The sequence below is a fragment of the Myotis daubentonii genome, chromosome 3 (assembly GCF_963259705.1).
Source record: "Myotis daubentonii chromosome 3, mMyoDau2.1, whole genome shotgun sequence".
NCBI classification, from domain to species: domain Eukaryota; kingdom Metazoa; phylum Chordata; class Mammalia; order Chiroptera; family Vespertilionidae; genus Myotis; species Myotis daubentonii.
In genome coordinates this window covers 185,490,452-185,503,954 of record NC_081842.1, presented here as the reverse complement: position 1 = coordinate 185,503,954, position 13,503 = coordinate 185,490,452, and positions in this window count along the sequence as shown.

The window sequence follows — 13,503 nt, the reverse complement described above, 5'->3', positions numbered from 1 at the left end:
TTACTGGCAACAAATATTTACTGACTATTGACCATGTGCCAGGCACTGTTCTAGGCACTGGGGATACACCAGTAAACAAAGAAGACAGAAATCTCTGCCTTCATGGAGCTTATTAGTACATTCTAGAGAGAGGAGGTGGACTCAAAAAATATATTCATACTTGCATAAACTGCATAGACTGTTAAGTGGTCATAAAAGTTAGAAGAATAAAGCAGGAAGGAGATGAGGAGGTTCAGTGGAGGAGGGGATTGGGAATTTAAATAGAATGATCAGGAAAGGTGTCACTTAGAAAGTGATAGAAGCAAGGAAGGGAGCCGTGTGGGTACCCGGTGGACAAAATCCAGAGCAAAAGAATTTGTAAAGACCTGGTGTATCCAAAGAACACTGAGGAGGCCCATGTGGCTGGAGCATAGTGAGTGAAGTGCAAGATTTTAGACAGGAGTCCAGAGAGATAATGGGGGCAGGGGAGGGGCCCACCAAATCCTGAAGGTTCTGCACCATCAGTGGCTAGTTTCCTCTCATATTTACTCTTCTCTGCACTGCTCCCTAGCCCTTTGGCTTCTGGCTAGGTTTGGCCAATGGGAGGCACTGGCAGGAGATTAGAGAGAGGGAAGGAGTAAAAGTCAGGTATGCCTCCCACACTCTCTATTTCAATTGGTATATCCGGCACGGGTAGCGGGTTCCCATGGCTTCATCTCCTACCAGACAGACCAACCATGGTTCTGACGCTGGTGAGGCAGCTCCAGCCCTTGGGCTCTGGTAACGTGGCTTCCTCCCTTTATTCCTGCTCCCTGGGGAGAGTGGCAGCCCCCAGCACTTGCTGATCTCGGAGTTGCTCTTTCAACTCTTCTAATGCCTTTGTACTAACTCTCTGTATTAAATGATCACTAAATTACCTGGTGTGGGTTGTGTTTTCCCAACTGGACCCTGATGGATATGGGCTCCACAGGCCCCTGTACGACTTAAGCTTTTACTCTGAGTGAGATGGGCAGCCATTGGTGGGGTCACGCAGAGGTGTGAAGGGCCTTGAAAGCCTAGATGAGGCATTTGTGTGTCCATAAGTGTTTCTTGCACGGAAGTCACACAAAATTTGGGATGGAACAGACTTCTGTCCCTGCTCCTCTGGTCTCCACTTGGGGCCCAATAAATGGCATTGAGGACCCCAAAGTTACAAAGACAAGAAAAGGTATTCGCATATTCTTAAGTATTTTGGCCAAAGATTCTAACTCTTGGAAGACCTTTGGAAGTCAGGAGGTCCAGATGACACTGTGCAGAAGAAGGCTTTTCTCTGATTTCTCAGGAGGGCCAGCAGAGATGGAAAAGAAAAAGTAACCCTTAAGCAGCTCTTGCCATATTCTAGGCTCCCCACCAGGCAATTTCACTTCTAATGGCTCATTTAATCCTACAAGGATACCATTCAGTGGATATTATCTTTATTTTGCAAACAGAGCTTCTGAGTTTCAGAGAAGTTAGGTAACTAGTCTAAGATCACACATTCTCCTATCCCATCAACAAATGGATCAAGAATCAGTGTAACCCCTCAAGGTGGCCACCCAGGCTGTGGAATGGAGGAGTCTTGGGGCAAAGTCATTGGACAAAAGACCAGGTCTTTGGACCAAAAGTCATTTTGCCTCTCTGAGTCTCAATGACTTCATCTATAAAGTAGGAATAACATTAATAATATCCATTTCAAAAGTTGGTTTTAAGGGTTAAAATAAGCTGCTATATGATAAGGAGTTTGTACATTTTCAAGCTGTATACCAAAAGTTCTTAACCTGGACACCATGGGCACCAGCTTTGAGGTCCAGAAACCCTTTGAAGGTGATGCTAAAATTTGTAGCTACATGCATAGATCTGTTATCTCCCCCCCCCCCACACACACACACACATACACACATACACACAAATCTGACTCTCCTCATTCCTCTTTTATAGGTAAGCATCTTGATATGTGGATGGTAACTCTATTACCTAAAGAAAGCTTTATCATACAACATGGCTCCCAAATATAATCCAACTAACTACTATGTAGATTATGTACTCTGGACTTTAGGAGCTATCCAAGGAATTTTCTGTGGAAATTTGATTACTTTGATTTTTGCCTCACAAATTGTCTTTAGAATCCAACCCCTGCATAAGATGTGACTCCTGTCTTTGTGCATTTGTGGTAAGAGGATATGGGACTCCCAGAAACAGATTCTCAAAGGAGAAGGTTACTCAAAGTTGGTTTGGAAGCACCATTTGAGACAAATATTACAATGTTAGTAATGATGAACACGCTATCATTACAAATTCATTTACTGAGTACCTACTATGTGTCAGGTATAACCTAAGAGTGAATTATAGAAATCCATCTCCCCACAGGGCTCATAGATAACCAACCATACATAGCTGGCAGATTTCTTGGAGGAAGTGGGATATGAGCTGGATCCTAAAGTATTCTAGGAATTTTAACATGTGGAGATTATAAAAGCACTGTCAGACAGGAAGAGTGTTTTAAGCAAAGATATTGAGTGGACAAAGTGGTAAGGCAGGGTCTGGTTAGAGAATGCTTATATGTGAATTGCTGAGATGTGGGATGAGCAGGAAGGAGGCTGAAAACAAAGTAGGGCCTGGCAATGGAGACCTTCAGTGTCATCCAGAATACAAACTCCCCTCTCTGTCCCAATTTGCATAGCTCATCCAGTCCTTTCTCGTATTCACCTATTCCATGGCTGACTACCTATGGATGCTTTGGGAGTGAGAGACCTTTAACCTAGGTAAAAGCAAGACAGACTTGGATTCATTACCCAGCTGTGTGACCTTGGGCAGGACTCTTCCTCTTTCTGGATCTCAGTCTCTTCATCTATAAAATGGGAATGGTCATACTTTTCCTGCCAATATACCCAATAGAGTGTTTGGCACTTAGTGGAAGCTCATCTCATGTTAGTTAAATTTGGCTCCTGGGGGCATCAAATGAGATGGTAGATGGTCAAGTGATTAGGAAGAAAGACCAAAGACAGACACAAAGTCCTGAATTATTACTGTGGTCACTGACTTTGAGCGGCTCTCACTCCTTCTGGAGGCAGCAGACTCTCAGCCCTCTTCCATCACACCAGGCTCCCTCTGCTGCAAAGGAGACAGGAGGTAAATTCATCAATCGTCCGGGCTGATGCCAGACATTGGAAATCTCCCAATGCATGCTAATGCCATCGACCCTTGCTGAGATGTACTGGATTTTCACACAAGCTTATTCGACTCTGACTCATCTCTGGAGAAAAGAAAGGTTATATTATTGATATAAAGAAATAGGATGAACAAAGTCATCCAAACAACAACAATTATCTAACAAATGCTCACTTTGAGCAGACTCTGAGCTGGGCCCAGGGAGCACCAGGAGAACACAGAGCAGACCCTATGCTAAAGAAGCTGCTGATCTAGGGGTAAGAAAGGGGCAGAACCAGGGACCTGGGCAACTGTAAACATTAAGGAGTGATGGGTCGTAGGATGGGGAAGCCCAGAATGTTGTGGGAGCAAGAGGAGGAAGCACTCATTAGCTTGAGATGGGCAAAACCATAGAGACTTTGAAGATATCAAGCCCTCTACAGGCTGGGCCCAGCGCCAGTCCACAGCTCCCTTTCACCACATCTTCTCACACCATCTGCACCGTCCGCCAAAGACGCAGCAGCCTTTCTTCTGCACCAGGCCATTTCATGCCTTCACACTCATGATGAGGTATGTAAAAATAAGACTTGGGAACCAATGAGTGACACCCCGTCCTGGAAGAGAATTCAGACAAGGTCTCCTGCGGAGATGCTTGAGCTGACTCTTGGAAGGAGTAGGAGCTCACCCAAGGAGCTGTCCAGGGGCTGTGTGTGGCATGTGGGTAGGAAAGAGAGCACATGTAGGGAATGGTACGGAGTTCAGCGTAACTGGAGCATAACATGAGTGTAGGGGGATGCAGGTGTTGAAGCTGGGGGCAGGGTCGTGGATGCCAGGGAAAGGGGCTGTCCTGCAGGTGGTGGGGAGTCCTCCCTGGGTTGTAAGCTAGGTAGGGATTTGGTCATCCATCATAATGACTCTGGGGTCCTTGAAGTAAATTCAGAAGAGGCCAGGCTTCTACAAACTAGTGAAGAGAAAGCTGAAATCTGACCCAAAGACAAGAATGTGCATTCCAGACCCCACAGATCCTCAGGCCGTGAGCAATCCCTCCCCCACTAGCTTGCAAGGGAGCCAGGACTTCCCAAGGTCACCCTGTCCTGATAGCCTTTGATGTCGCTAGCATTTCTCCTCCACCTCCTAAATGATCGCCTTTCTGCAGGTGCTGCGCCAAGGACAGATCTGATGGCAAGCAAATGGCCCACTGGAGAAATAAAATGCTGTTGGGTTTTTTTTCTTATCATTATTGTTATTTTTCTCTGAGCCCAACAAGTGACAGGATATAATAATATCATTTATTCTAACTTGCTCTTGCAAATCAGAACTTTTTAATATTTTCCTTTCAAATGAAAATGCCATTTATCATTATCAAACGAAGTGCTAATGAAAACAACATGTAGAAGAAACACGTTCGCACCGCAGAGATGATGGAGCACCTTGTCAGCAGTTCATCGTCTCGCCGTTAATTTGATTTCTGCCAAAAATCACTTAAGTGAAACTTGGGGATTTTTTGTTCTCGATGCTCTGGGACCTGCTACCAAGGCCCATTTATTCCCCTCTCCTGGGAAGGCTCTGATTCCCGAGCCAGTTTTAATCTGACTTTTAATGGGACTCCCATTGATCGCATGAGGGACGCGTGCTTATCAGGGGGGCTATGCTTGCTTGTCTGTGTGTTACTGCTCATTCCCTCACCTGACACATACTGGCTGGTGGACTGTGGCCATGTCCTTGTGTAGGTGTGTGTGTGTGTGTGTGTGTGTGTGTGTGTGTTTGTGTACTTCGCTCTGGATGAGCCTCTGCAGGTGAGTATGTGTCCTTCAGCCAGGAAGGCAGTGATTGTGTCTATTTGTTTCCCACTAGAGGCCCAGCGTCTGGCCTATTGCCCAACTCACGGTAGATACTCAGTAAATATTTGCCAAACGAATGTTACGTGAAGTATCTGCATGTCTTCATGAGGCACGTGTTACTGTCTGTGTGGGTTCATATTTGTGTGTTGCTATTTTTATGTGTGGAACCTTCGGAGCAGAAACTATCCCTGAATCTCTAGTGCTTCATACAGTGCTTGGCACACAAGAGGCATCCAGCAAATATTTATTGAGTGAGCATGTCTATGGGTTTCTGTATATTTTTTAAGTTGAGGTAAAATTTACATAACACAAAATTAACCATTTTAAGTGCACAGTTCAGTGGCACTTGGTATGCTCACAATGTGGTGCAGCCATCACCTCCATCTAGTTCATCACCCCCAAAAGGAAACCTTGTGCCCATTAGGCAGTCAATCCACAAATCACTCTGCCCCTCCAGCCCCCAGCAACCACTACACTGTTTTCTGTCTCTATGGATTTACCTATCCTAGACATTTCATATAAACGGGTTCGCACAATGTGTGACTTTTTGTGTCTGGCTCCTTTCACTTAGCATACTATTTTTGAGGTTCTCTGTATATTATTTTTTTACATCTGAATGTATTTAGTTCTGTAGGTGTGTATTCGTGTGTGAGATATTTGGCACCACGGCCCTGTCACTAGGACTTAGCACAGCTGGGCAATGAGAAAAACTTCTCTTGCCAGTCTTTGTCCCGGACCCTGCCTGGCCGCTCTGAGCATAGGCTGTTCCTCAGTCCACATCACCTCTCTTCACTCCCACCTCTGCTATTGCTGAGCTAACTCTGAATGATTCCTTGGTGACCTGTCCAAGTATTATCTCCTCCAGGCAGCCTTTCCTGGCCTCAGACTGGGTTATGAGACCCTCCTCTTCACTCCCACTGCCCCTGTGCTGTCCTTTGACACTGCCTGACCCTCCTGTGCAGTCATTGTCAATCTACCTGTCTCTCTTCCCACTATCATGAGTTCTAAAGGATGAGGACTGCATGTCTACCTTTGCAGTCCTAGGGTGTAACATAATGTTTAACTTACAGTGGGTGCCCCATCAGTGGTGGTGAAAATGATGAATTTTTAATTAAAGACAGACTACGTAAAGAGAACAGCATGTGCAAAGGCCCTGAGGCATGCGAGTATGCATTCATTTTTAAAAACTGCCGCAGTTTGGTATGACTTGAAGCCTGGTATGTGTGAATAAGGAGGAAAGTGAGAATTTAAATAGGAAGCAAGAAGTATGGATGGGCATATCATGAACCATTCTGAAGACAGTGAAGACTCTTGGAAAGCTTTAAGCAAGGGCATGACCTGGTCAGATTTATGGGCTTGAATAATTCCTCTGGCTACTAGGTGGAGATGGGTTGGAGAGGGCCAGACTGGATGAAGGTGGAGCATTTAGGAGACCACTGCGGAAGTCTAGGCAAGTGATGAGAGTGACTTAGTCCAGAGTGGTGGCAGTGCAATTGGAGACAGGCTGGAGCAGTGCTCAACAAAGTGTGGTCTGCGAGCTGGAGCTGATCCGTGAACTATAACAAGTACACAACGAGAGAAGTACAAAGAGGAAAAGGTGACAGCCAGGACTTAGAAACCTTTACAAGCAATTTGACATCGCTGAGACGTTTTCATTGTATTTTACCAAAGTACTGGTCCAGAACACATTGGAAAAGGTCCTCCACCACAGATGGTTCAGGGGACAGGCCAATGCGTGGGCTAAGTTGAGGAGCAGAGAGAGGACACAGGGATGCCTCCGGCAAGACTGCTGACGACAGGGGCTGAGTCCAAAGCATCTCTGTGAACTCAGAACCCCTCGGGGAGGAAAGGTTTGCAAGTCTCCCAGTTTGTCAGAAGCTGATGGTCCTGAACAATGTCAAGGCTCCCACCGGATGCCAGGAAAGGTACCTCAGTCTGTTCAGGTTGCTGTAACAAAATACCATAGCCTGGGCGAGTTAAATAAAACACAACAGAAAATTAATTCCCACAGTTCTGGAGGCTGAACTTCCAGGTTCATGGACAGCTGTCTTCTCTCTGTGTCCTCTCGTGGTGGAAGACATGAAGGAGCACTCTGGAGTGTCTTTTCCAAGGGCATCAATCCCATTCATGAGGGCTCTGCCCTCATGACCTGAGCACCTCCCAAAGGCCCCACCTCCTAATACCATCACATTGGGGAATAGTTTTCAAAATACGGATTGTGGGGGAAACAAACATTCACTCTATAGCAAAAAATAAGGAGACAAAGCTGGGTCCAGAAGGAAAATCGGGTCTGCACCTAGGTGGCCATGAGCCACAGAAGAGTCCAACTCTGCTTCCTTCTCCATCGCCCACCAGCTTTGCCTTGTTCGGCACGGGTTAGTGTGAACTTCTATGGAAACTGGGAGTCACCATGGGCTCCTCCCTATCCTCAGCTCCTCTCCAAGCCTTGTGATCTCAAGAGGCTGTATAGTGTGGGTTTGAGAACATCGATTCTGGATCCAGACTTTCTGAGTTCAAATCCTGCCTTCACCATTTACTAGGTATATAACCTTGAATATAAAATATACTCCTTTGGGCTTATTTATTTGGGTTATTGTGAGAACTGAGTTATATATCAAGTAGTTACACTGGCTCTTGGCATGTGGCGAGAGTTCTGTGTTCACTGTTACAGTTACTTTTACTATATTGGTTGCTTCTACTTCCTAAGTACCAGTGTCTCCTGAACCAACATGCTTCTCTCTCCATTGCTTGTGCCACTGTCCTGGTCCAGGCCACCACGATTTCTCCCAAACACAGCAACAGCCTCCTCCTCCTCCTCAGGGGCCTCCCTGTTTTCTGTCGGGTCATCCTTATGCCACTCTGGCCCCAGAATGCTCTTTCTGAACCATGAATCTGACCATGTCACTTTCACCCATCAGTGGCTTCCATTGTCCCCAGAATGAAGTCCAAGCTCTCAGACAGAAGTCACAAGGCCCTTCCTGATGTAGCCCTTTGGTACCTGTCACAGTTTCAGCATCTGCCTCAATTGCCTTTGCCCTCCGTGTGTCAGCCACATGAGCCTTTCGCAGCCCCCCAAATGGCTTTTGCATATTCTGATTCTCTACTTGGGCCACCATCCCCGACTGCTTCACCAAACCAGCTCCTCTGCCTCCTTCAGCCTCCGATCGGTAGTCACTCTTTCTGAGATGCTGTCCCTGCCTCCCCAGGCAGAACTGAGTCCCCTTTCCCACAAGCCCTGTGCCTCCCTGACCACGCGGTGTTGTCACACATATCTGCCCTCCGGATTCTGAGCTCCTCCAGGGCAGACACTGGGCCTGGCTTATCTGTGCAGATGCTCAATAAACCCATAGGAAATGGGATTGAATTGGAACCAGCCCAATATTGCATTTTAAGAGCCAGAAAGCAGAATAAAGTGGTTGGATCCAACTCCTCCAAGGGAGGCTCGTGCGTGGGCCAGGGGAGCAGGAGATGTTCTTTTCTCACACCGTCCTCTTCCTGCTGCCAGCCCCCTCCTAGCCGCGTGAGTCTTGTGAGTCGACTCCAGATTGGATGGGCTTGGCAGTGGCTGCCTGGCTGAGTGCCCACCACCCGTGGGCGCCCAGGAAACACTTGCTGGAAGGAGCTGAGCACCACCCAAGCACTGCAGCCCTCCAACTTCTATGCTGGGGTGTTGGAGACAGGAGTAGGTGACAAGCAGAAGGTGGGTCACCTGAATCTACAGTATCCCTGGAACCCAGGCTCCTCCTGTATGAAATGGAGTCAATAATCCCTTCATGGTTGTCAGGGGAGTCAAGAAGATCACAGATGTGGGCACATAGTAAGCACTTCCTACTTCTGCTCAACTCCTGATGGCTTTCTTGGCATCACCAGGGACACTTAGGTGAAGAGAGTGAGGAAAAGCACAACTTTGGGAATGATCCCACTTCTCTGCAATGCAGATGGGAGATCTCTGCAAATGTACAACATCTTCTGAAGATTGGGCTTGTTTTTAAAAGCCCCCATGAGTGGTGAACCTGGGCACTGATTTATAATCGTTAGCAAGCAGACATAAGCAGGTCAGGAAACATAGGACTGTGTGTATATGGAGGGGAATTGAACTGAACTATACCACTGCCAGCAACAGCTAACATTTATAGAGAGTACTTACTATGAACAGGAACTGTGTTAAGTGCTTTATTTGTAATCTTTTTTTAAAAAATATATATATTTTATTGATTTTTTACAGAGAGGAAGGGAGAGGGATAGAGAGTTAGAAACATCGATCAGCTGCCTCCTGCACATCCCCCACTGGAGATGTGCCCACAACCGAGGTACATGCCCTTGACCGGAATCGAACCCGGGACCCTTCAGTCCGTAGGCCAACACTCTATCCACTGAGCCAAACCGGTGAGGGCTATTTGTAATCTTATTTAAAACTCAAAACAGCGCTATGGGAAAATATTCTTATTATTATTCCCACTTTACAGATGAGATAACTAAGTCAAAGGGAGTTGAGTAATCGCCCAAGGATTCATTAATGCAGAGCCAGGATTTGAACTCAAAGCTACCGATTCCCAAGCCTTGCTCTTTCCATCCTGTTGTCATTGGTCTTCAGCCCTACGCCTACTGTTCTATACTCTTCTGAGCAGCACTAGGGCTGGAAACCTGAGAACTACATTGTTCGGACTCCTATCCACCTGGTTCCAGTCTGGTTCCAGTGGGAAGGCACGCATGGGTCATAAGAAGGCAGGAAGAAAAGTGAAGCCATCTCAGGCTCCAGTCACCTGTGAGAGTGTGGACTCTTGGATTGTAGGAACTCACCGACATCGGTTCTAAAAATGTCTCTGGGAGTACAGCCTCCACTTGCCCCTTTTACTTCTCCAGACCGAGGCGCAGTAGTGGCTTCCTTTCTGTAACTGATTTCTGGGGAACACCCTCTTTCTCCCCCATTTTGCTCTCCAGCCTATCCAATAGCTTTGTAACAACGTGTCTCCGCTTGGAGACACTGGCTAACACAGCATTTTTCTTCCTACTTTTTTCCATCAGAAGGAACAGCCAGGCATAGGATCAAGATGTCAGTTAAATAGGCTGAGGGCAGGGCTGAGGTCTTTGCTGGACACTAGAGCTCCATCAGGGAAACTGAGGTAAGCATCCATGGGGTTAAGATCAAGAAAAGGGGATGCGGGTCAGAGCAGCAGGTATCCAACATGCTGGGATCAGTCTGTGAGCCTAATTTCAGAGCCCACCCACTATGAAGGCTGAGGCCCAAAGCCATTCGTCAACACTGGGATGGCTGGGTCTTGAGTAATGCAAGAGAGACTTGGGGCTGTCAGCCAAGCAGACTTGGAGATGCAAAGCCAACAATATCTCCTCCCTGCCTCCACTCCCCCTAGGAACCCATATACTTTGTATTGACTATTCTTTTCATTTGGGAGCTTGACCAACAAAAAGCTTTGGAAATTTCCTACCGAGCTAGTTCTGTTAATCACTTAGCTCCCGCCACCCTTGCTTATAAAATGGGGGCTGTCTTGCCCACTGCATAAGTGTGAGGATTGAGTGAGATCATGTATGTAGCTCAGCTCCTGGCCTGATGCAGACAGTTAATAACTGTGCATTCCTGCCCCACCCCTTCTGAATCATAAGCTCTCTTATTTAGGCATTTAACACATCCTGTATGTGTGTCTCTCAAACTCCGGTATAAGGTGCGGGAAAGTAAAGATCATGTCATAGCTTTCTCTGCCTTAATTCAGAGTACCTAGTTCATTTAAAAATAATAACATGCCTTTAATAATAAATAAACCTGCCCAGCTCGTGCTGCTCAGTGGTTGAGTATCAACCTATGAACTAGGAGATCACAGTTTGATTCCAGTCAGGACACATGCCCAGCTTGTGTACAGGAGGCAGCCAATCAATGATTCTCTCTCATCATTGATGTTTCTATCTCTCTCCCCTCTCCCTTCCTCTCTAAAGTCAATAAAAAATATTTTTAAAAATAATAATAAATAAACCTTCACATTTATAAAAAAGGAAAAGAGGAAAACGGAAAAAGATAAATGAGGCCTCTTCATTCAGCCTGAATATGGCACATTAAGACTGAAACTTTAGAATCTATTAGATTCATTTTCATATAATTCATTCTTCTTTCCCTACCTTTCTCCTTTCTTCCCCCCTTCCTTTCTCCCACACATACTTATTTCCAAGCCCAGAAACACAAGGGTAAATAAAGTATAGTCCTCACCCTTAGAGTCGATTCCAATGGGGAGACAGCATGTGGGCAGATGTCACAACCCACAGCTGCATGTATGGGGCATTGCTGTGCACGCCCACAGCAGAGACCAGAGCTGACAGAGGGGAGCACCGTGGTGTGAAGGCCACAGAGGACACCTGAGGACAAGGGAGAGTTCTGTAAGAACATACTCATGGGCGGGGTCATCACGGGAGACTGGAAAGGAGTGACATGCGAGGGCAGGAGTGGGGAGACAGGCAGGATCAGGCAGCCTGCGGTTCAGCTGTGCAGCCCAGAGTGACCCGGGTACCCTCTGTGGAGCACAGCGTCCTCTTCTGTACAGTGGGGTAGTAATACCTGCCGGACAAGACTGTCCTGGGTTTGATGGCCATTCAGAACAGGCCTGGCGCAAAGTAGGAGTCAGTGGATATGAGATCCCTCCCACCACCATGGTGACAGTGTCTCCCTGAGGGAGAGAGGAGCCCAAGGTTAGAAGTGTGTGGGGCCAAGATGCCTCTAGAAGACGCTGTGCTGGCTTCTGCATGTGGAGCCGCTCCTCCCCTTCCCCAACGTGTCCCCTTTCTGAGCAGGGCTTATTGCTCATGACATTACAAAAATATCATGACTCATGAAGAGTCCAATCCCCACCCCCACTCCAACACACACACAACCACCCGAGCACAATCAGGCCATGAGATTCACCAGATTTCGGTGAGCCCCTCGGGTCACACCTCCCCTGCAGCTTTGGGTTTGGGACACCACAGCGCAAGAAGGAACCATCCCCCACTTCCTTTCTCTCTTTTCAAACTGGACAAGTTCCTGCACTTGTCAGACCTCAAACCGCAAGGCTAAATTATGAAAAACAATCATACGTGAAGACTCCAGTTATTAAAATGTATGGGGACTAATTATTGATCTGCTGATAGGCTGAATAAAAAGAGACATGCTTGGATAACCGGAATCATTTTAAGTCATTAATATACATGTGTTTGTTTTTCCTCGTCGACAGTGGGAGCTGCAGTAGGGCTGTATTGTCTAGCAAATTAAAGGGGGTGACGATGCCATGTTCACCCCGATGTGTGTTGTTTCTCTGTTCAGACTTATTAATTTCTGCCAAATTAAAAGGAGGACACCCTCCCCACCGCAGGCCACGAATGTGTAATGCAAATACGGATGCCATTAGGAAGACTTCGCTGGCAGAGCCAGCACACCGGCCGGCCTGACGCTGTTTCAGCACAGACGGCAAGTTGCAGGCCCCAAACCTTCAGAGGGGAGCTCTGTCGAGAGGGGCAGCACCTTCATTCTGTTACTGGAAGCCACCCCCTGAGCCTTGGTTTTCCCATCTACATACTGAACTTCCTGCTGCCAGGAGGCTTTGAATGACCGTGAAGAGCTGAGACCCTGGAGCCAGGCAGACACCATGCTCTGGCTGTGTGGTCCTGAGCGCTGTGACCTCTGAGCCTTCGCTGCAGCGGTTAAATGGGCAACAGCAGTCATATAACCCCCTGGGATTGTCTGAGGATCAGGTAAGATAATACATGAGAAGCACTTAGTCGGAGCTTGGCTACAAAGTAGATCTTCGGCTGTTGTTATGGCCTCCTCACACTTAAATTAAATCACATAAAGAATGTGAAAGCAATAAATACAATGTCTTTCAAAGTATTTTCTCAATGTTTAAAAATTACAAGCTCTAAAATTACTCTGCCCCCCCACCACTGCTCCCCCCCATCACCCCCCCACACACCACCACCACCACCAAGAAGACCTCACAGATATATCGGCTGGGCTAGCTGACCTCTGCCTACTCTCTCTCTCTTCAGATTCCTGCAGGAATCTTGGGCTGGGGGCTTTGGCATGAGGGTGTGTTTGGTTTAAGTATCTCTGCTCATGTGTGCAATGCCCATCCCACAATGCCACATGGTGAACCTTGCCCATCTCGTCATGTGGCCTCCTCCAGGAAGCCTTCCTGAAATGACCCCTACGGCCACTGCTGGTACCTTGAATATGGTTGTTCCTGCAGATGTCCATTTCCTCCACCTGAGAGTGAGCACCTGGTGGGCAGGGCCTGTGTCTTACCCAGCTCTGGGCCCCAGGGCCAACCACAAGGCCCAGCCCAGGAAATGAACAGAGGAGCAAGCATTTACCAGGCATTTGCTCCGAACCAGGCTCTGGGCTGACCAATGCACACGCACCATGTCATTGAATCTCACAGTACTTCACAAGGTCAGAAGCATCACATGGTTTGCATAGGCTCATAAAAGTCAAATCCTTTGCCCAAAGTCACACCACTGGTGAGTGGTGAACCCCGGTCAG